The sequence below is a fragment of the Hypanus sabinus genome, chromosome 10 (assembly GCF_030144855.1).
Source record: "Hypanus sabinus isolate sHypSab1 chromosome 10, sHypSab1.hap1, whole genome shotgun sequence".
Classification (NCBI taxonomy): Eukaryota; Metazoa; Chordata; class Chondrichthyes; order Myliobatiformes; family Dasyatidae; genus Hypanus; species Hypanus sabinus.
In genome coordinates this window covers 39,758,997-39,784,210 of record NC_082715.1, presented here as the reverse complement: position 1 = coordinate 39,784,210, position 25,214 = coordinate 39,758,997, and the positions used below count along the sequence as shown (strand labels likewise).

General features: G+C 42.0%; 1 protein-coding gene across 4 annotated transcripts in view; it reads right to left on the bottom strand.

Annotated features, from left to right (window-relative positions):
• LOC132400603 (dystrobrevin beta) overlaps positions 1–25,214 on the bottom strand; it is a 488,265-nt gene that overhangs the window by 450,355 nt on the left and 12,696 nt on the right. For 2 of the 4 annotated variants that reach the window (XM_059981722.1, XM_059981723.1), the window contains exon 2: positions 1,159–1,261. The exons of the other annotated variants lie outside the window; for them this stretch is intronic. The gene's annotated coding sequence lies outside the window, so the exon portion shown is untranslated. The remainder of the gene's footprint in view (positions 1–1,158; positions 1,262–25,214) is intronic. 4 annotated transcript variants of the gene reach the window in all.

The following is a 25,214-nucleotide window of genomic DNA, read 5'->3' as shown; positions in this document are numbered from 1 at the left end:
ATGGGTTTCAATGACATCACCCTCCCCCCATTCTTCTAAGTTCCAGTTAAGTACAGGCCCAAGGCTATCAAACATTCCCCATGTGTTAACCCTTATAGGTGCACCCCATGCTTAGCCTGCAGCTGAGACATGACTGTACTGCAACATCCAGTTCAAACTAAATCAACAAGTTCACAGATGACACAATAACGGGTGGTCTCATCAATAAGGATGAGACAATGTCTAGGGACGAGGGAGAGCAGCTGATAGAACGGTGTAAGCACATCAACATGAACAAGACCAAAGATGATTACGGACTTTAGGAAGGTGCAGGCTTCTTCATTGAGAGAGTAAGGAGCACCACATTTCTGTGAGTTCACATAATGGATGATCTCACCTAGTCCCTCAACACAACCACTTTGGTCAAGAAAGCATAGCAGTGTCTTGACTTCCTGGGGAGACTGGGGTGAGTAAATCTCCCCTCCCATTCAAACCAATTTTTACAGAGCACCGTCAAGAATGTCCTGACCAGCTGCATCATTTCTGGTATGGGAATTGCAAGGCATCTGACTGTAAATCCATGCAGGATTGCAAGAAATGCTGACAGGATCATCAGGGCCTCGCTTCCACCCATTAGAAATATTTATCAGGTGTTCTACGCACACAGAACCCTTAGCAATGTCAATGATCCCTCCCATCCATCCAACAATCTCTTCGACTCCCTACCATTAGACAGGAGGTAGCATAGCATTAAGACAAGAAACGTTAAGATGGAAAAAAAGCTCAGCTTCTTCCCTCTGTTGACCAAGACTACCATGAAGTATTATACAGTTTACCTTTTAAACTTTTATCATATATGCAACTTATTATTTGTTAATTTATCTGTGGTAATAATACTTTGTGTTGTGTGTGTTTGAGTTATATGCACTGTGCTGTGTACCTTGGTCCAGAGGAATGTTGTTTCATTTGGCGGTATACACGGGTATGGATGAATGACAATAAAATTGAACTTGATCTCAGATTTTCTCAAAGCGGCAAACTTGCAGCATTAATTTTTTTTCCTCTGAAGCCTTGTTTCTTGGATTAATAAGGTTAAATATTTCAACATTTCATATATGAATTTAGTGACTGCAGTATTTACCCGTGCAGACACATTTTGGTTGCAATAGGACTGCTTACCTTTGACTAGCTACTTATTTACTTCCCCTTCGCTTTAATCCATCTTCCTCTTACTTCTGCAATTTCATACGAATAATTCCCACATTCACTTTATTTTTGGTCTCTGAGAGAAAAATGAGAATATGTGGTTTGCAAACCAGTTCACAATGTTGCAGTATTGATTTTGTAATCTCCAAGTAATGTTATGTACAATTTCAAAAGTGTGCCATGTCAGACACAAATCTGCACGTGCAATCTGACCAAAGCACTCAATCTTCAGACTTTTATTTCTTCATATTTATATTTTCTAGCAATCAATGCAAGTTATCTTAACACAAAGCCTGATAGCTTCCTTCCTTTACAATCTTGTGTAGCAACATATGAGCATTCTCAGGTGCTGAAAATGTCAAATTACCAAGTTGCTAGGCTTAACACTTAGTCACGGCTGTTGATGTGGAATTGCAGAATATACTTTACAAGAGAACACATGAATGAATATCATAAATTCATGACTTGAAGTTGTGAAAGATTTCTTTTGCCAGATCATATATTGCACCCCTTCACTGTGATTAATGCATTTCTGCTGCTTCTACCCCCCTCAAAAAAATGCAATTAATTCAAAGTTAATATCAGCTCAGTAAGCCAGCCTTGATCAAACAACTCTGCTAGTTGTCTTTGTGCTCCTTTCTGCTATAGAAAATCCATCATTGTGCATTAGCAGCTAACTGGCAGGCAAAACTGATGACTTTTTTCAATTAGCATGTGGCAAAGTATCCAACAAGCTGCCACAATTTTACAATAAAAACACTCCACTTATTGGAGTGCGTAGATTTTGGAACCTCAATGTCTAAAATCCATCTAAACTTTGACATCGAATTTTATTTTTAACTATTTGAAGTTTCTTGCTACCATACAGTTTATAACAAACAGAAGGAAAGTTTCCAGAAAACTTTGTAAGTTTTGTCAAACAACTAGAGGTAAATCAACACCTTCAGCAGAAAAAAAACATTCAAGGATTCTCCTCCTGTTCTAAGCAAAAAGACCTGGCAGTAAGATCATATGCAGTGATACACATGAACACGGTTTACACGTCTACAATGAAAGTAAAGCGTAAAAGAACCCAACACGCTGTTATGTATCCCAACACGCTGTTCCTTATTTTATTTAAAGTTGTTAAGCCAGGGTGGTAATGGGGACAATCTCCCACTACCTACTAAATGTTCCTAATGGCATACTCTTCAAATAGCCTCTGATAACCAAGTCCAGCTCCTGGCCTTCACGTGTGGCTTAGCAACAAAGCCAGGCAGAACAGTTTCCACTGACAGGAGAAGGAGCAAAACCGGGTTCTGGCGCCTTAAAACCAGTCGCTTTGGCAGATGGGAGTCATTAGCCGCGGTTGGCAGCTCACCTAGGAGAAGGAAAGCTCAGATCTCAAACCCCTGCTGCCTTGCAGCTAAACCCACTCATAGGGATGGCTTTGGGAGTAAACCCCAAGGTGAAAATCTGGTACTGCAGTCTCTAAGGCAGATCGACATCAAGTTCAATGTTGACTGACAACTTCAGCAACACTGCCAGTACCAAACTGTATCGGTCTCTGCTGTTCACTTGGGTTCATCAGGTGTGTGGGGAGGGGCAGCTTATTACATGGGCAACAGCTTTCTCTCCATAATGTACTGCCCAGCCTTGTGCATCTACACAGGTAGGACATAATATCCATAGCAACTCTGACCGACGGAGGTCCTTATCTCACAGCGCAGAACAGGACCTTCTGAGCCAGCAACACTCACCACAAAGCAACCTCCGTCTTAACCCTAACCCAATCACGGGACAGTTTACAATGACCAATTCATCTCCTAACCAGCATGTCTTTGGACTGTAGGAGGAAACCTGAGCACCAAGAGAAACCAGTGAATTGCACAGGAAGGAGAAGCAGACTCCTTGCAGATGATGCTAGAATAAACTGAACTCCAACCCCCCCCCCCCCTCCAAGCTGTAACAGCTTTGTGCAGAGGAACCCATTAAGTTCAAAGCTTGTCCAGAAGTTTCAGAAAATCAGCTTTGATCCAAGTTCTTCATAAGAAAAACTGTGCTCAGGCAGACTGAACAGCAATTCTTTTTCAACTTGTGAAGCCCAATCAAAGCTCCAAAACCACAAAGCAACATCAAAATGAATAATGCTCAAAGAAAACTTCCACATGAACAAATATTTATTTTGACATCAGATGTAATATTTCTTTTGTGAATGAGAATGTTGATAGATTTTTTAAAAAACGATTTGTAAATCATTCAGCTATTTCAGATTTTCAATGCTTCTTAAAATGTGAAGGGCTGATGACATGACAACCTTCGGGGGGGGGGGGGAAGAGAGAGGGAGTACAACCTGTATTAAAAGGACAAATTACACCCGAACCCAGAGGGGTCAAATATCCCAGCAGGCAAGTTTAATAGAGCAGTTAGGGAGGGTTTAAACTAATTTGGCAGAGGGCTGAGGAGAGGGAAAAGAGAAGTAAGTCAAAGATAGCAGGCAACAGAGATGATGGGAAGGGCAGGCTGGAGATGAGGCACAATAACAGCCAGTGGGATGATTTACAACAGAAAGAAACAAATACTGGACTGAATGTTATATTTGAAGGCACGCAGCATTAAGATATAAGATGGATAATCTTGAAATTCAGCTACAAATTGGCAAGTATGACGTTGTGGCCATCTCTGAAACTTGGCCAAAGAATGGCTGCCTTTGGGAGCTGAATGTCCAAGGATATACAGTGTATCGGAAAGATAGGTTAGTAGGCAGAGGGGGCGGTGTGGCCCTGTGTACAAGAAATAATATTAAATCATTAGAATGACATATGATTGGAAGGTGTGGAGTCTCTATGGGTTGAGTTAAGAAATGACAAGGGTAAAAGGACCCTAATGGCAGTTGTGTACAGGCCTCTAAGCTGCAGCTGGGACATAGATTACAAATTACAGCAGGCGATTAAAAAGATGTGACAGAAGGGCAATGTCATGATAATCATTGGGGATTTTAACATGAAAGTGGACTGGGAAACCCAGGCCAATACTGAACCTCAAGAGAGAGAACTTGTAGAATGTTTAAAGGATGGCTTTTTAGAACAGCTTGTTGTTAAGCCCACTAGGGGATTGGCTGTGCTGGATTGGGTGCTGTGCAACGATCTGGAGGTGATAAGAGAGCTTAAGGTTAAGGAACCCTTAGATAACAGTGATCATAATATGATAGAATTTATTCTGAAATTTGAAAAGGAGAAACTAAATTCCAATGTGTCAGTATTTCAGTGAAATAAAGAAAATTATAACGGCATGAGAGGGGAACTGACCAAAATTGACTGGAAAGGGACACCAGCAGGAAGGACAGCAGAGCAGCGATGGCTGGACTTTCTGTGAAAAATCAGGGAAGTGTAATACAGAAATATTCCAAAATTTTCGAATGGAAGAACAACACTCTGTGGCTGACAAGTGAAATTAGAGCCAAAGTAAAAGGAGAGAGCATAAAAGGAAGCCAAAGTTAGTGGGAAGATAGAGGATTGGGGAGCTTTTAAAAACTTGCAGAAGGAAACTAAGAAGGTCATTCGGAAGGAAAAGATGAATTATGAGAAGAAGCTGGCGACAAATATCAAAGAAGATACTAAAAGCTTTTTTAAGCCTTTAGGGTAAAAGAGAGTTGAGGGTCGATAGAAAATGACGCTGGAGATATTGTAATGAGAGACACAGAGATGGCAGAGGAACTGAATGTGTATTTTGCATCAGGCTTCACAGTGGAAGACATCCCAGTTTCCGGACATTCGAGAGTGTCAGGGAAGTGAAGTATGTGCAGTGAAAATTACAACTGAGAAGGTGTTCAGGAGGCTTAATGGTCTGAGAGTGAATAAATCTCCTGGACCTGATGGAATGCACCCTTGGGTTCTTAAGAAAGTAGCTGGAGAGATTGTGGAGGCATTAACAATGATCTTTCAAGAATCGATAGATTCTGGCATTGTACTGGATGATTGGAAAATTGCAAATGTTATTCTGCTATTTAAGAAGGGTGGGAGGCAGCAGAAAGGAAACTATAGACCTGCTAGCCTGACATCAATGGTTAGGAAGTTGTTGGAATCGATTGTTAGGGATGAGAGCAGCTCAGCCAGCATGGTTTCCTGAAAGGAAAATCCTGCCTGACTAATTTACTGCAATTCTTTGAGGAAATTACAAGCAGTATAGACTAAGGAGATGCAGTAGACGTGGTGTACTTGGATTTTCAGAAAACCCTTTGACAAGGTGCCACACGTGAAGCTGCTTAGCAAGATAGGAGCCCATGGAATTTACAGGGAAGTTACTAGCATGGGTGGAGCATTGGCTGATCGGCAGAAAACAGAGAGTGGGAATAAAGGGATCCTATTCTGGCTGACTACAGGTTACCAATGAAGTTCCACAGGGGTCGGTGTTGGGACCGCTGCTTTTAACGATGTACGTCAATGATTTGGACTATGGGATTAATAGATTTGTAGCTAGATTTCCAATGATACAAAGATAGGTGGAGGAGCGGGTAGTTTTGAGGAAACAGAGAGACTGCAGAGAGACTTAGATAGTTTAAGGGGATGGGCAAAGAAGTGGCAAATGAAATACAATGTTGGAAAGTGTATGGTCATGCACTTTGGTGGAAGAAATAAACGGGCAGATGGGGAGAGAACTCAAAATGCAGAGGTGCAAAGGGACTTGGGAGTCCTTCTGAAGGATACCTTAAAGATTAACCTAAAGGTTGATCTGTTGGTGAAGAAGGCAAATGCAATGCTGGCATTCATTTCTAGAGGTATAGAATATAAGAGCAGGGATGTGATGTTGAGGCTCTGTAAGGCACTCGTGAGACCACACTTGGAGTATTTTGTGCAGTTTTGGGTTCCTTATTTTAGAAAGGATATACTGACATTGAAGAGGGTTCAGAGAAGATTCACAAGAATGATTCCAAGAATGAAACAGTTATTGTATGAGGAATGTCTGGCAGCTCTTGGGCTGTATTCCCTGGAGTTCAGGAGAATGAGGTGGGATCTCACAGAAACATTCCAAATGTTAAAAGGCCCAAATAGATTAGATATGGCAAAGTTATTTCCCATGATAGGGGAGTCTGAGACAAGAGGGCACGACTTCAGGATTGAAGGATATCCATTTAGAACAGAGATGTGGAGAAACTACTTTAGTCAAAGGGTGGTAAATCTGTGGAATTTTTTGCTGCAAGCAGCTGTGGAGGCCAAGTCATTGTGTGCATTTAAGGCAGAGATAGATAGGTTCTTGATTAGCCAGGGCATCAAAGGGTATGGGTTGAAAGCAAGGGAGTGGGGATGACTGGAAGAATTGGATCAGCCCATGATTGAATGGCGGAGCAGACTCAATGGGCCGAATGTTTACTTCTGCTCCTATGTCTTATAAGCAGTCTTTCTCACTTTAAACCTCTGCCCTCTGGTTTCACACACCCCTACCATGGGAAATAAGTTCTTGCTAGACATCCTCTCTATGCCCCTCATAATTGTGTATACCTCTATCATGTCACCTGTCAGTCTCCCTCACTCAAGCAAAAATATTTAATCTCTCCTTCTATCTCAAGCTCTCCAGCCAAAGCAACATCATTGACTCCTGTCCAGCTTATTGTTTTGAAAAGTCAGATTGTTATGTTGCAGATGTTTGTGGCTGATGCATATCAAACAACACTAAATTATAGCAAGTGATTTTCCAATCATATGTCAAGTCTTAGCCAAATACTGGTTTGAAACTGTATGCTTTTGTAAGAGTTGTTTGATCTGATTGGTTGAATATTAACGACTCCAATGTTACAGCCATTTGGAAAAGGAAATTTACACAAATCACTTTCCAAAATTTTGAACCATGGAATAAAATTGACTCTCATTAAACAGGAAGTAAATATACACAATATTTCTTCAGACACACATAACTGGATGCATACACAGAATACTCAGCTTTGCATTATGAGAAACGGTGATATGGTTTTTGGTAAAGAAACATAATTCAATCCAGCCCTCTTATAAACCACAGGACACCTGCAGTGGCACTCCCAGTTTACACACAGCCAAGTCTTGCTAAAGAGGGTATACAATTGCTTATATAACAGGTATTCTTATGACAGGCATACTGAGAAATGCCTGCAGCAAACCAAGTTTGTTTACTTAGTATTACAAAACACACTAAAAACCGGGAAGGGCTGACCCACTGCACATATCCTATGGATTTATATGCTAGCAACACACAAAATGCTAGTGGAACACAGCAGGCCAGGCAGCATCTTTTGAAAGAAGCACTGTCGATGTTTCGGGCCAAAACCCTTCGTCAGGAATTTATATGCTGCATCATTTGCACCAAGACTCCTGCAATAGTGAAAAAATAAATTATGGTGCACAAACAAAATAAAAGCAGCAATTTTATTCACAAACAAATAACCAATGCAAGTTTATCAATTCCAGCTAATGCTGCTATTCACCAATAATGCTATAAGCTTTTTCACAAAAATGGCTCAACCTTCTTTCGTGCTACTGTAGAAAAAAAAGTCTTCTTCAAAACAATGAAATAGAGATGATTTATCAAATACTCCAAGCAAAGAATGACAACAACTTGGGTCAGAAAAGTTCTTTAACTCAGCCTGAGTACAGAATACCAGAATAAAAATCTGTACGACTGCCCACATGAAATGATTTGGGCACCCTTGTCAAGTTGCAACTGGACACAAAATGAAAGGACAAAAAGCTGGACTTGAAAGTTAAATGAATACTCCTCTTCAGATACACATCAGACAGCCAGTGAGGCATAGCTAAAAATACATTTATCTCCATTCTGGTTTTCAAACTATAAGAAAAAAGTAGACCAACATGGCACAGAGCTCTGAGTAACAAAAATATCTGAGCCATCTCCTGTTAGGTGTTGCATTTGAAACAAGGACTGAATAGGTCATTCCAAGATCACCCTTGTTACATAAAGAAAGCCAATGGTGAACTTGTAGCACAAATAAAGGAATCAGTGCTTCTTAACAATGTCAATAAGCTTTGCAGAGATGCACTTGCTGTGTTTGTTACAGCACAATCTGCTTATTTTCTGAAAGCTATTGACCTGTATTATACCTCATCTTCTCCAGACTTCTGCAGATGCACCGTGGTGAACATTCTAACCGGCTGCATCACAGCCTGGTACTGAGGCTCAAATGCACAGGATTGAATAATGCTACAGAGGATTGTAGGCACATGGACACAAGTCTGCCCACCATCGAGGACATCTTCAAAAGTTGGTGCCTCAGGAAGCCGGCATCCATCATTAAGTTCCCTCGTCATCCAGGCCACGTGGACTCCCTGCAACCACAAGTTGGAATGATCTAGCAAAGAAAAGCCACAGCAGTCGGGTTTCTGGCACTGAGTCTGGCTCTGTGGCTCAGAAGGGGATGGGAAGAAGAGGGGAGCTGTAGTGTTAGGGGACGCGTTGGTTAGGGGAACAGAAGGAGGCTCTGTGGACGAGAACGAGAACCTACGTGCCAAGGTCAGGGACATCTTAGAAAGAGTCCACAACATTCCTAAATGGGAGGGTGAGCAGCCAGAGGTCATGGTCCAGGTCTGTACAAATGTCATTTGTAGGAGGGGGTACGAGGTCCTGCAATGCAACTCAGTAAGATAAGTGCCAAGTTAAAGGACGAGACCTCCAGGGATGTGATCTCAGGATTGCTACCTGTGCCACGTGCTAGTGAGGCCAGAAGCAGGAAGATCATTAGTTTAACAAATGGCTAAGGAACTGGTGCAGGAAAGTGGGCTCTTCTCCAGCAAAGGTGGGACCAAACAGAAGGGATGGTTTGCACCCGGACTGAAAGCAAAGTAACATCCCAGCAGGCATGCATGGGGTGGTGGGGGCTATTTAAACTAGAATTGCAGGCAACCAGAGTGTGCAGCAGACAGCAGAGTGGTTGTGGAGAAAGATATTGTTAAGCCTACATACCAAGTCAGGAATCAAAATGTTCAGCATGGTAGGACTAATGTTCTGTCTGTGTATATTTCAATGCAAAGAGTATTGTCAGAAATGGGTGGTGGGTTGGAGATACACCTCTATTAAAGGAGGTGTAAGGCAATCCTTCCCTCCGCTCACCTGTAGGTCACCCTTAGGCAATTTATAGCACCTGCTTAGTCCCCCAATCAGGGTCATGTGAAGCCACAGGAGCAGGTGGTGGGTAGTCACATAAACAGCCAGTGCACATGACAAGAACTGGTTTTTGTGACCACTGAAGCCAGGCAGGCAATCTCTGTAGAATATTAATAATGGCTAGGGTCACCTGCCTTGTAAAGACAAGAAGGCAACGGCAAAGCACTTCTGTAAAAACATTTGCCAAGAACTGTCACAGTCAAAGACCATGATTGTTCACATCATACGACATGATGATAATGGTGGTAGGAGAAACGGATGAGCTTAGGGCATCGATCCACATGCAGAATTATGACAATGTAGCCATTAGTGAGACGGTTGCAGAAGGGGCAGGACTGGCAGCTCAACGTTCTAGGGTTTTGCTGTTTTAGACATGATAGAGCGGGAGGGGTGCAATTACAAGCTAGGGAAAATGTCACGGTAGTGCTCAGTCAGGACAGACTGGAGAGATCATCCAATGAGGCCTTATGGGTAGAACTGAGAAATAAGAAAAGGTATAGCCACTATTATGTTCTATAATTCTAAACATTAAACTAATTGAAACAAAGACAAGCAAGTCCGAAATGCGGGTCCAGCTTCAAGTTTACTTTAAGAAAGGCATGCACATATCATGTGGTAATATGATGACATATGCAATTGATGTAATTTTAATACAACCCATAATTATTTAAATGAACAAACTATATATCTGTAACTCCTTGAAAATTGCATCACAGGTAAATAGGGTCATAAAGAAAGCTTTGGCACACTGGCCTTCATAAATCAATAGACTGAGTACAGGAGCTGGGATGCTATGTTGAAATTGTATACAAGATTGGCGAGGGCTGGTTTGGAGTACTGTGTCCACTTTTGGTCACTGACCTTCAGGGAAACGTAATTATGATAGAAAGAGAGAATTTACAAGAATGTTGCCAAGACTTGAGGACCAGAGTTATAGGGAAAGGTTGAAGAGGTTAGGACTTTGTCCCCTGGAATGTAGAAAATCGAATGGAGTTTTGAAGAAAGTATACAAAATTATGAGGGTTACAGATAGGGTTAATGCTAGCAGGCTTTTTCCATTGACATTGGGTGGGAACTTCTTCACTCAGAGGGTGGTGAGAGTGCGGAATGAGGTGCCAGTTGCAGTCATCAAATTCTAAATTTGTGTATATTTACAAAATACAATTAAGTTGGTCAGTAAAACTATTGAAAATCTTTTCTTTGTACTTTTGTCAGTTAAATAAAGGTTCACGTGAATTAACATAACACAGATTTTTGTTTTTATTGCATTTTGGAAAATATCCCAACTTTTCTGGAAATGGGGTTTCCATTATCTTGACTATGAGCTTGAGATATTCAGTAGCAAAATCAGAAGACTCAGTGTTCTGCCGTGTCAGTCCATGGCCTCCTCCTGTGCCAAGATAAGGCCACCCACATAGCGGAGGAGCAACACCTTGTATTCCGTCTGCGTAGCCTCCAACCTGATGACATGAATATTGATTTCTCCATCTGTTTTAAAAAAAAATCTCTCCTCACCTTCTACTCCACACTCTGGGCTCTTATCTCTTCTCACCGGCCTATCACCTCCTTCTCGATTCCCTCGTCCTTACTTCCTTTTCTCCTCTGGTCCACTCTCATCAGATTCCTTCCTCTCCAGCCCTTTTTACCTTTCCTACCCATCGTGCTTCATCTATCACCTTCGAGCTAGTCTCCCTCCCCTCCCCCAACTTTTTACTCCATCATCTTTATTTCCAGACCTGAAGGAGGATCTTGGCCTGAAATGGTGACTGTTTATTCATTTCCATAGATGCTACCTGACCTGCAGAGATCCTCTAACATTTTGTGTGTGCTGCTCTGGATTTCCTGTATCTGCAGATTTTCTCTTCTTTATCATATGCTGGCTCCTGCTTGTTACTTTTTCAAAGCACTACCCTTTCATTGATAGGGTCTACAGCTTAGTACTGAACACATAAATGTTGATTGTACCAACACCAGCTGGAAAATGACAAAATGACATATTACAAACAAGAGAAAATCTGCAGATGCTGGTAATCTACGTAATACACCGACTCTCATAGCTACCTGAACACTGATGTCTACTATGAACCCACAGACTCTCACAGATACATGGACTATACCTCTTACCACCCCGTAACTCGTAAAAACACCATCCCCTTCTTTCAATTCCTCTGTCTCCGCCGCATCTGCTCTCAGGATGAGGCTTTTCATTCTAGAATGAAGGAGATGTCCTCCTTTTTCAAATAAAGAGGCTTCCATTCCTCCACCATCAATGTTGCCCTCAACTGCATCTCTTCCATTTCATGCAGGTCTGCTTTCACCCCATCCTCCCGCTATCCAACCAGGGATAGAGTTCCTCTTGTCCTCACCTACCACCACACCAGCCTCTGCATCCAGCACATAATTCTCTGAAATTTCTGCCATCTCCAACAGGATCCACCAAGTTCATCTGTCCCTCCCTCTCACTTACTGCTTTCCACAGGGATCACTCCCTACATGACTCCCTTGCCTATTCATCCCTCTCCACTGATCTCCCTCTTGGCACTTATCCTTGCAAACAGAACAAGTGCTACACCTGCCCCTACACCTCCCCCCTCACTACCATCCAGGGCCCTAAACTGTCCTTCCAGGTGAGGTGACACTTCACCTGTGAGTCTGCTGGGGCCATATAATGTGTCCGGTGCTCCTGTGGATCGATGAGACATGACATAGATTAGGAGATTGCTTCGCTAAGCACTCAAGCTCCATCTGCCAGAAAAAGTGGATCTCCCAGTGGCCACCCATTTTAATTCCACTTCCCATTCGATATGTCTGTCCATGGCCTTCTCCACTGTCATGATGAGGCCACTCTCAAGTTGGAGGAACAGATATTCCATCTGGGTCACCTCCAACCTGATGACATGAACACTAATTTCTTGAACTTTCAGTAATGCCACCTACACCCCCCCTCACCATTTCCCATTCCCTTTTTCCTCTCTCACCTTATCTCCTTGCCCACCTATCGCCTCCTTCTCATGCTCTTCCCCCATTTTCTTTCTTCCATGGTCTTCTGTATCTTTCACCAATCAACTCCCCAGCTCTTTACTTCATCCCTCCCCCTTCAGGTTTCACTTATCATCTTGTGTTTCTCTCTCCCCTCCTCCATCTTTTAAATCTATTCCTCAGCTTTCTATTCTCTCCAGTCCTGCCAAAGGGTCTTGGCCCAAAACGTCGACTGTATTCTTTTCCCGAAATGCTGCCTGGCCTGCTGAGGTCCTCCAGCATTTTGTGTGTGTTGCTTGGATTTCCAGCATCTGCAGATTTTCTCGTTTGTTATAAACACAAAATGCTGGAGGAACTCAACAGGCCAGGCAGAATCTGTGGAAAAGAATAAACAGTTGACATTTCAGGCCGAGACCCTTCATCAGTCATGCTGAGTTCCTCTAGCATTTTGTGTATTAAAATGACATACCACCATGTACAACCGATAAAGTCACGAAATTCAGTCCAAGAGTTAGTTCAATTTCCTGTAGGCCTTTTTTTTAAAACCAGATTCGGTTGTACCAACCGTTAAGCTCACCACAAACCCAAACAAACAATCCAAAACAGATCCAGTTGTTTCGTCTCAATGATCTTTTGTTGCCAAGGTCCTGATTGCAAGTTATCATTGTTGATCTCTCCAGTTACGAATCTTTCTCCTCCGTCATCCTCGCCCACCTTAAAACCAAGCTTCAATAACTTGTCCAAATATCTCCTTCCACAAACGCATATCAAATTTTGTAGTGGAACCACCATTGTACATTTTTACACAATAGAGATAATAACAGCTAGAAGTTGGTGTTTTCTGTCTACTCCATGTAACCATTAAACTTATAAATCAATTGATAATTTATATTCTTAAGGCCATTAAAAAGAAAACTACACTGATGTTATTTCACCTGGTGCATAATTATTACATCAGTAAATAAGTTCTTCACTGGCATAAACATAATTAAATGCCCAAGTTGAACAGGAACTTTCAAAATTAAATCCACGGATCTAAAAATGCAGGTTGGTTTGGTGATATAACCCTTCCAATGCCTTGTTTTACATGCAAAATCACACATGCATGGGTCAAAGTCAGCATTTTTAATCCAGTTCTGCAGCAACAAAACAGATCTCTGCCCGTGGATCTATAACCAATACATCTCCAAGTAAAATATCAACATCCTGCAAACTGCAATCTAAATGTCAATATTCATTTGACAATTTGACCATACGAGTCATTTTAGCATTCACAGAAAATGCTGCTACTCCATCAATTTGTTTTCATTTGAATTTAGTCATGGACTAACATGCCTTTTTGGCCTGCTTTCCACAAAGTGACAGACTGAAATATGATCATCATAAATCTGTGACAGCTAAGCTGTGCCCTACTTCAGAGATCCTACAAGTGAGGGTGACTCCACCAAAGAACTTTGATATGATGCCAGGGTACTAGTTCACATTGTAAGCTCCCAGCTCGGTGCTGCTGTTCTTTGGAATTGTCAGAAAGCCTGACACAGATCAAGCAGATACACTCAGAACCACTGGCAGTGTTTATTAAGCACAAGTTTGCAGTGGCTTATCTGTGAAAATAAGCTTAGTTCAATTTCTTGCTTTCTCGAAGCATTCTCTCATTCTAATTTCACTGCTCTCTTTAAAGCGTACTAAATTGAAATAAAGTAAAACATACTTTCTCAAGTACATCTACATACTTTGCCATTAATTTTTATATTACCTGATCTAGAGACAGAGCGCAGAATAGACCCTTCCAGCTGCACCACCCAGCGACCCCCAGTTTAACCCTAGCCAAATCATGGGACAATTTACAATGACCAATTCACATTAACAACTGGCACATCTTTCGTTGTGGGAAGAAACCAGAGCACCGAAGAAAACCCACGCATTCCATGGGGCAGACGTACAAACTGCTGACAGAAAATGCTGGAACTGAACTCCTAACTCGGATGGTCCGAGCTGTAATAGCATCACGCTACCGTGGCACTGTGGGTGCTGACGAGCAACATCCATTGCAAATAGAAAGCCGTGTTAAATATACCTACCCGCTTTCTTTCAATTCAATAAAAGATACACATCGTTGTCAAACACAGTGAAAGAAATCCAATCACCCAAGTTAAAAAGTTTTTTATCCAAATATGGTATTGTTTGCATTACAGCTGCTTTTGAGATAGGGATAAAACTAGCTTTGAAAAAGCTAGATTTGAGCTTGAGACAAAGCTGAACATCACTAGAGTCAGATGTCTGTGATAATAAACCTGAGTATGTTGCAAAATTTGCCAAGGATGTATAAGTATTTTAACGGGAGAAAAAGGGGGCTGTTTCATATCTAGATATTCAAAAAGGTTGACGGTGACTGGATAGAACTGTTTATCACTTAGTTCATCATGTGCCTCACTGACTCTGCACTGTCACTCTCTAGTTTTCACTGATATAACAAAGTTTTATTTACAATGTCCCCAACCCTAGATATGGGTTTCCACAACTTAAAACAATGAAGAAAAGATGCTATGCTGATGATCTTGCATTGTAGTGATTCTATTATTATGCTTTTTAACAATCTAACCACAGCCCCAAGCACTTTCTATCCAGGGAATTCATCTTTCTTATTTTTAGCTGCACCTTAGTTTTCTTTTGTGTACACCTACAGCCAATGATGTACACTTTCCATGACCAAATCAATTTGCATGCTTCAGTAAACTTGCCCAATACAACTGATGCAGCTAACTCTAATACTGCACAGGGAGGAAGGTTAATGTAGGGCACTCCAGAGCGAAGGAAACAGGCGTGGCTGCATATTAAAGAGCAATTAAATTGAAGGATGGCTAATGAAGCAAAATTTTATCCAAGTAAGAGACCTTCAGAGATTATAGATTCAGAGGACATTTAAAGAGATAGATGCTCACTTGGAAACAAGAATGGGCATTTTTAAATCAAGCAGTGAAAAAAAAAGTTGAATTGATAGTGTTAGCAATTTACATCAATATGTATTTGTAAACAGAATTATAAATTCACTCAGTCATTTGGCCTCTTCATTCCCTCGATAAGCCTGAAATACACATAGCAGATCGCACTCCAAACAAGCTTCACATAATTTTGCATCATGTTCTGTAATTATTTCTTCAACATAATTGTCTTTATAATAACAAAAAAAATCATACATTTTCTGTATCACCATCTTCCTGCCATCACTTGTAGGAACAAATCCACTTACACAAGACTAAACACAGAGTCCAGATCACCAGAGTCTTCATATGGCTACTTATACACTATTGACCTCCACTGGACCAGGACTGAGAGGGTCAACAGTATTCTTCCAGTGCACCTTAACCTTGGCTTATTTACTGACCACTTTGTTACTGAGATTTGCAGAACTGTTTCATAGGCCTGTGGTTACCTCTGCAAGAATTTCCATGATTAATAATTTCAGTACTAGATTTGGTTGCAATGCGTGACTCCTAGCAAAACAATCATATACCAACTGTTTGACTCCTGAAAGATTAGTACCATGAGCTTATGTTTCCCAAAGAATATCCTCAGTAGGCTCTTTATTCCTCTGAAAGCGTGCTCTCCATGAATATTATACACTAATTACAAACTTCTTCTGGAGTTATCTTGTCCTAGACCTCTGTCTTGCCACATTATTTCCCATTGCCTTTTGACTCAATGTTGCAGGAATTCCTTTATGTTCTTCGTGTAATGTCCCTGCCCTCTTCGAAGTTGGTCTCATGTTTCACTGATCAGCCCTCCTTCCTTTCACATTTGATGGACTGTCATCAAATTCCACCAGTGGGGGTCCCGATGTTGGGAAGTGCACGTCCTCTTCAGGAAAGCTGCTCTCACCCTGGACTGCACCTCCCCTCACTAGTTGCTTCATGTTACACAGCTATCTCATTGGCACAACAGGGTTGCAGCCTGCAGCTCCAATGGAACCTCCTCAGCACCTCCCAAACCCACCTGACCAATGATATCCCTAGTCGGGGTCAGTGAATTCCCAAAGTGAGAGCAGCTTTTGAATTTCTTCAGGGCCAAAGGAAGTGGACCTTCAAAACGCCTTAAAGGACTTGAATCATTCCACCCCTCTTCCCCCTCCCCCCCGATCTCTGCCGCACACTCACAGCTGACAGCTAGAAGAGGCAAGTGGACTCTCCGTTTCTTTGAGACCAGGAAGTTCATAAGCCCCATAACTTGGGGCATTCACTCACCAAATGTACCAAAATTGTTTCACTCTTATTCTAATGAAAATGGAGATGGTATTTCAAATATGTCTTGGTCCACAACACATCTTGTTGCTCACATTTACAGTTACTTCCTCAATCAGCAAGATGACCAACAAAGCACTCCCTTTCTCACACTGTTCAGCTATCCAACAGATATCAATTAGCACTTCTGTTTTCACTTGATTGCTAGTTGATCCAATGTGATTGATACCCAGCAAGACTGTTCCAGAAACGAGTCTCCTTGTATCTAAGCTGTATGGAGAGTCCAAATTTACTGGCAGCAACACTCTATCTAGGACATTCACCTGACTATTTTCAATGGCTCTCATAACACCCACGGGCAAAGACACGCACATTTCACACCCTCGTTCTGAGGCCTTTCACCACTACACTCAAGTGCACCCACTTGAAGCGTCTGCTTTATCTGGCAACAAAGGTGCCCTAAACCACCTCTCAACAGCTTGCACCTGGGAATTATGTCCTGATCAAAACCGCCTCATATTTCAAGTGCCGTTTACATACAGGTGGTCATTTTATATACCACCATGAACATTATGTCCATCGGATTAGATAGTTTTCCGAGTCTCTCATCCATCAGTGTACCCCCACAACATTCAATCAAAACAAAATGCGAAATAGCATCTTTTTGATGTTTCTTTTGCCTGGCCACATCTTAATGCCATAAGATATTAGGCCATTTGTCTGCTCCGCCATTTCCTCATGGCTGATCCATTTTCCCTCTCAGCCCCAATCTCCTGCCTTCTCCCAGTATCCGTTCATTCCCCGACCATTCAAGAAGCAATCAACCTCTGCCTTAAATAAAAGACTTGGCCTCTACAGCCTCTTGTGGCAACAAATTCCACAGAACAAATTCCTCTTCACCAATCTAAAAGGACACCCCTCTACTCTGCGACTGGTGTCCTCTGGTCCTACACTCTTCCACCATAGGAGTCTTTTGCAACTATTTTCTTGATTCCTGTTTGCACATGCTCTCTGGATTGTCACTGTGTTGTCAACTCAGGGTATAACACATGCAAACATTTCACGCCTGTTGCCTCTCCCACCAGCAACATATGTATCTTCCTCTTGTTGCCCATCACTGAGTTCCTCTGTTACCTGTCACCTCCTGGGAGTTTGAAAGTACTGTTCATTCTCTGGGATTTTTCCATGCATTTCTCACAAAAGTTGAAGATGAGATCACTTTCATTAATTATTTCACAAGATGATCAATGATAAGGTGTTGAAACTGATTACTCCAGCAATTGAATTGATAAATGTATTGAAAATGTTCCTCCTCCTTTCCCCTCACATTTTCACTCTTGATGAAGGGATTCCACACACATCTTCTTCTCACTTCCTATTTACCAATCAGAATCAGGTTCATTATCACCGGCATGCATCATGAAATTTGTTAATTTAGTAGCAGCAGTTCAATGCAATACATGATAGAGAATAGAAAAGACAATAAAATAATAATAAGCAAATAAAACAATTACTGTATATGTATATTAAATAGATTAAAATTCATGCAAAAAAATTAATATATATTAAAAAAGTGAGGTAGTGCCCAAAGGTTCAATGTCTATTTAGGAATCGGATGGAAGAGGGGAAGAAGCTGTTCTTGAATCGCTGGGTGTGCACCTTCAGGCTTCTGTATCTCCTACCCGATGACAATAGTGAGAAAAGGGCATGCCCTGGATGCTGGAGGTCCTTAATAATGGACGCTGCCTTTCTGAGACACCACTTCTTCAAGATGTCCTGGGTGCTTTGTAGGCTAGTACTGAAGATGGAGCTGACTAGATTTACAACCATCTGCAGCTTCTTTTGGTCCTGTGCAGTAAACCAACACTCCCCCATATACCAGCCAGTCATGTAGCCTATCAGAATACCTATCTGATCTATACAAGTTTTTGAGTGTATTTGTCCACATACCAAATCTCTTCAAACTCCTAACGAAGTATATTCACTGTCTTGCCTTCTTCATGACTGCATCAATATGGTGGGACCAGGTTAGATCCTCCTAGATCTTGACACCCAGGAACTTGAAACTGCTCACACTCTCCACTTCTGATTCCTCTATGAGGATTGGTATGTGTTCCTTCGTCTTACCCTTCCTGAAGTCCACAATCAGCTCTTTCATCTTACTGACGTTAAGTGCCAGGATGTTGCTGTGACACCACTCCACTAGTAAGCATACCTCACTCCTATACACTCTCTCGTCTCCATCTGAGATTCTACCAACAATAGTTGTATCATTAACAAATTTATAGATGGTACTTCAGCTATGCCTAGCCACACAGTCAGGAGTATAGACAGAGTCGGGCAGTGGGCTAAGCACACAACCGAGGTGCACCAGTGTTAATTGTCAGCGAGGAGATGTTATCACCAATCCACACAAATTGTGGTCTTCTGGTTAAGAAGTCGAGGATCCAATTGCAGAGGAGGTACAGAGGCCCAGGTTCTGCAACTTCTCAAACAGCATCGTGGGAATGATAGTATTAAATGCTGAGCTATAGTCGATGAACAGCATCTTGACATGGGTGTTTGTGTTGTCCAGGTGGTCTGAAGTCATGTGAAGAGCCACTGAGATTGCATCTGCTGTTGGCCTTTTGTGGCAATAGGCAAATTGCAGTGGATCCAGGTCCTTGCTGAGGCAGGAGTTTATTCTGGTCATGACCAACCTCACTGTCGATGTGAGTGCTACCAGGCGATAGTTATTAAGGCAGGTCACATTATTCTTCTCAGACACTGGTATAATTTTTTACTACTGGTATTTTTGAAGCAAGTGGGAACTTCCACATAGCAGTGAGAGGCTGAAAATATCCTTGAATACTCCACCAGTTGGTTGGCACAGGTTTTCAGAGCCTTACCAGGTACTCCATCAGGACCTTCTGCCTTGCAAGTGTTCACTCTCTTTAAAGGCCGAACATCAGCCTCTGAGACAGCGATCACAGGGTCACCGGGTGCAGCAGGGATCTTCACAGCTGCAGTTATATTCTCCCTTTCAAACGGGCATAGAAAGCATTGAGTTCATCTAGTAGTGAAGCATTGTTGCCATTCATGCTATTGGGTTTTGTTTTGTAGGAAATGATGTCTTGCAAACTCTGCCAGAGTTGTCATACATCTAATGTCACCTCCAACCTCATTCAAAATAGTCTCCTCACCCTTGAAATTGCCCTCCGCAAATCATCTCTGATTTTCTGGTACAGGCCTGGGTCACCAGACTAGAATGCCATAGATCCAGAAATCAGGTCAGTAATGTTGGTCTCATTTTTCATTGTGATCCCAAAAGCATTGCCATCCTTGCTACACTGCTGTCAGATTGCACTTGTGGAACAGTGGAAACTGAATTGAAAAGATACAGTGAATGGTTTCTGATGAACTGCTCCTGCAAATTCCAGCCCACAAGGTCCAGAAAAGCACAAAGGTTTCAGAATGGTGCTCGCAGGCTCCACCAAGTGGCAAGAACCAGGAGCTGAAATCCAGAGTACACAAGTCCTTTACAAATTCAAAGTTCAAGTACATTATCAAATTATGTATACTATAAACAATCTTGAAATTTGTCTTCTTACAGGCAGCACAAAAACAAAGAAACCCAATAGAACCTATTAAAAAAGACAGTCAAACACCGAATGTGCAAGAAAACATGCTAACAATAAAAAGTAAACAAATAACACTCAGAATTAAAGTTTACAAAAGTGAGTCCACAACCACAATAGCCAGTTTATCCAGGAGTTTGTTACTTGCAGGCCACAGCGTCAGTTCAGTGCAAAGATGTGTAAACATTGTGGAGCAACAAGCTCAATAGTGGATACCCTTTGCCTCCGGCCCTGACACCTGAACTACCCCCCCCCCCAAAAAAAATCGGGCCCCATGCTTAAATCAGCCAAACAACAGCTCATTCCCTGCTCTTGGAACTGGCCCTGCCCCTTTGATTCGACCCCAAGTCAGCTTTATCAATGGCCAAACTGATACGATACTCGTTTTTGGAACCGGCTCCGCCACGTCGATAATCACTGAATATAGTCTGTAGCGAGATGATACATGGAATATTGTGCACTGTTTAGCTCTCCTTAGCTAGCGATGTGTATACTATATGAGTGCACTGAAGACTCCATAGACCACTTACAGTGATGGCGAGTTTGCTGTATGAGGTGAGATCAAGTAGACAGCCATTGTGTGGCCATGTGTTCAGAAAAACGAAGGAACTCACACTGAAACATGTCAAAGCAGTAAAGGGTTTTTCAGGCTAGATGCAGGGATTTGCCTGGCTGTGAAGTCTAGAATCTGAGGCCATTGTTAAGGGATAGGCTGCTTAACACTGCAATAAAGAGAAGTTTATTTAGTCATCGGTATTCACCAAGGAGAAGTACGTGGAAGAAAGCAACATCATTATGAAACATGCACATTTGCAAGCATACTTCAAGATAAAGAGGATAATGTTTGGACTCTTTATAAAAAAAAGACATCAAGGTGGATAAGTCCCCAGAGATTGATGTGATGGATATATCTCCCAGGTCATTGCGAGAAGCAAGAGATGTGATTGGCAAGCAGCTAGCTGAATGTTACCCTACTTTTAAGCTATCTACTTGCTCTGGGTCATTATTCAATAATAGATCAAACATCACAGTTTTCATTGTTAGAGTACCAAAATACTTTTCAAAAAGGATGTTCACTACACACTGGGAGAAACATCATTCCTCTTATACAATCTTCAATTGATGCCCCATTGACATCAATTTGACAATCAACAGCTGGAGGTGTTGATTATTTTCATTTCCAAAACATTGGGGAACTTAAAAACCTTTATGAAATGCTTTCTGTACCAGTGAGAACTAACCCAAATGCTTTCTGTACCAGTGAGAGCTAACCCAAATGCTTTCAGAGTTTTCTTCTAACTATAATCTATTATGCCTTGTTCAAGGACATCAATTTTCTGGATTATAACTTATTTGTGGTCATTATTTATGGCAATGATATGTTGTGCGTGAGTTACATGAAACGCTTTCTTAGGAATGCAACAATCAGACATCCTCACCACTCAGGCCATGCTCTCTTCTCACTGCTACCATCAGGTAGAAAGTACAAATGCTTCAGGAGTTACACCACCAGCTTCAAGAACAGTTACTACCCCTTAACCATAAGGCTCTTGAACAAGAGGATAGTTGCACTAATATCCACAACCAATTACCTCACTTTAATGACTCTTTATCTTAAGAGTCTGACTACTCTTGGGTCAAGAGTGGTGGATAACTTTACTGAGTAATATGGGCTGAATCACCTACACTAAGACAAAGGAGTTGGCGGTGGACTTCAGGAAGGTGAAAGCATCATGCATTCCCATCTCCATCAAGGGAATGAAAGTGGAAGTCATCTGGGACTACAAATATCTGGGAATTCTCCTGGACAATAAACTGGACTGGACTAAAAATACAGGAGCTCTGTACAAGAAGGGACAGAGCTGACTACTTCCTGAGGAGGCTCCAGTCATTCAACATCTGCAATACTATGCTGCAGATGTTCTACAACTCAGTAGTGGCCAGTACTTTAAGACTACGCTGTAGTCTTTTGAGGCAGCAGAGCAAGAGCAGCTGACGCCAAGAAGATCAGTAAACTCGTCAGGAAGGCTGGTTCCGTTCTGGGTGTGGAACCAGATTCTGCGGTGGTTGCATCTGAGAGGAGGATGCTGCAGAAGTTACGGAGCATCTCGGACAAGCCATCTCAGCCCCTCCATGACATACTGGACAAACAGAGAAGCATGTTCAGTAACAGACTGTTTCCACTGAGGTACACCACTAAATGCCGCAGATCCTTTCTGCCTGTGGCTATAGGACTCTGCAGCTCCTCCTCCTGAAAAATACAAGTATATGATTTCATTGCACAGCTGTATTTTGCACTATTACTTTTTAATGCACATTTTGTATTCTTTTTCATACCTCAATGCTTACATTTTGTATTTTAAAGTATATATTTCTGACTGAACAACCTTGCAACAATAATTTACTTCAGGATAAATAAAGTTTTATCTCATCTTATTTCATGTTCTTGTTATTTATTGCTACTTGCTTAAAGTTGCATTTCAACAGTTTGTTGTCTTCTGTGCTCTTGCTTTTTCATTGCTCCTGTTTGCAGTTACTATTCTATGGATGTGCTGAGTACACCCACAGGGGAAAGAACCTCAGGGTTGAATGCGGTGATATGCATGTACTCTGATAATAAGTTTTTACTTTGATATGTATTGTGTTGATCTTGAAGAATGTTGTTTCATTTGGCAGTATACACACACACGGCTGGATGACCAAAAAACTTGAACTTGTTTCAATCTAACGTTGCTTTGCACATTGCCTTTCCACACCTTAATATTTGGGTGAGCCCAATGACAAAGCTCTTTTACCACAATCTGACCAAGGTTCTGTGGAAACTAAATAGCACATGCTTTCTTCTATCATTCCCCTTTGCATGAAGCCAAGAATCAAATCCACCCACTCTACTTTCATAGAAAGATTCAGATACTCTTAGTTCCCCTTTCTACATTCTATTATTCAGTAATGATAAGCATATTTGAATAATCTAAATGGTGCCACATAATCATTCACTTTACAAGCTTTTTTTAAAAAAACACATCCTGGTAATTAATGTCATAACATCTGTTGTTAAGCATGTGACCAAGTGTTGTTCTGTGACTCGTGCTTCATACGTCCTGTATGAAAACAGCTCATATTACTTGAAGAAATTTGAGGAAAAAATAAACACCATGTTGGAAACTGCTCCTGAACCAGTAACCCAAGTCCTGCAATTCAATATTCAGCAAAATTCTTCTACTTCTTTCAACTGTTTTTAATATCTTTATGCATTCAGCTCTGGAATATGAACAAACTCTATTTAAAATTATCTAGACACATTCAAAACATATCTAATTACAAAGACAAGGTTGCTGCCTTTCAAGTCTGTAGGGTGAACAGAGAGCAACTGCAGATACCCACCCAAACACAGCTTGAACCACCGCAATGCCTTCCTACATATTCAGTGTCAGTGCAAGCATTGTCACTCAGACCAGAGAGAGCTAACAAAATAACATCTTTCAAGCAGTTGTTCCAGTTTAGGTAAAGGTACTTGCTTAACAACATGAGAAGTTGTCCAAGTACGTTGAGCCAATGAAAGGCAGGACAAAACCAATCGGGTTAGTAAGTCAACTCAGTCCATCTCAATTTAACAAAGCTATCAGAAAGCACTTGCTTTCCAAAAGCCTTCAACAATGGAAAGAAATGATTGATTCATGTTTAGATTTTTTTTAAATCACCTATACATGGAAAACGCATAGTGAAATGCGTCATTTGTGTTAACTAACACAACCAAGGGTATGCTGGGGGCATCCCGCAAGCGTTGCCACACATTCCAGTGCCAACATCAGCATAGATACCCCCATGCCTGGCAGAACAGAGAACACAAAACCGAACAAAGCAACAACAGCAAAACAAGTCTCATTCCTCCCTCCGTCCCAGTCACTCACAGACACAGCTCTCACCCCTAGCCTTCAGCAGGCCCATGGATACAGAGACACTGGGCCTTTAATTTTCCCAGCAAACTCACAGAGGCCTACTGACCCAAACTTCGGCCATCATACCTCAACCAATGGACTTTTGATAGACTTTTGGGCCTTGATCTGGTCTTCCGTTCGACCTTCAGGTCCCAATTCTTGACATCGACCGAGGACCCACTGCTGCCAAAGACAATAGATGAGAACAAGTACAGCAAACTTGGAACTCCATTCTCGCTGATTCACATACTGGAGAGTCACCAGCCCTTGTGCCTCCTGCCCGCAAGCAACTGCAGAACGGGCCAATGACTCACAGACCAGAGGGAAGGGTGTACGGGGACCTGCGCTCATCTAACAACCCAACACCCAACCAGATCCAAGTCACTGGCCATCACACAGAGAGTGGAGGCTTAAACTCCGGCTTGTCCTCTTATTCCCCCACATCCCTGTCCTTAAACCCTAGCCTGACCCCCAGCTCTGCCCCCACTCAGAAACCATCCATACAACCTAAAAAAAAAACAAGTCTGAGACATGACCTCGGTGGAGACTACAGCCAGGTGTCACCTTGACTGGTTGCAGTGGTTGCCCCAGGACATCAATGCAGGAGTTCCTCAGTGCAGTTTTCTTGTCCCAGCCATCTTCAAAGTCATCATCAATGACCTTTCCTCAATCACAACAGTGAGAGTGTTCAGTGACTGCATTACATCCAGCTGAACTCGAAAACCAAGCAGTCTCCTCCGCCATGCAGCAACAACCAGACATCATTCAGGTACAGGTGATAAGTGGGAGGTAACATTTTTGCCACAGGAATGTCAGGCAATAGCATCCCAACAAGAGAAAATCTAATCACCTTCAACTGGTACTCAGTGATTCAACTATAATGAGGATTCCACACACCCCTCCCCCCCCACCAAATCAGCATCCTTGGTGTCAGCATTGACTGGAAACATTGCTAGATCAGGCACATAATTACCCTGATTACAAGATCCGAGGTAGGGTATTCTGTGGGTGAGTGATTCACTATCTGACACTCCATGGGCTTTTCACCACCTACAAGGCACAAAATAATTAGTGCGACAGAATATTCTCCACTTGCTTGGTAGAGTGCAATTCCAACAGCTCTCAAGGAG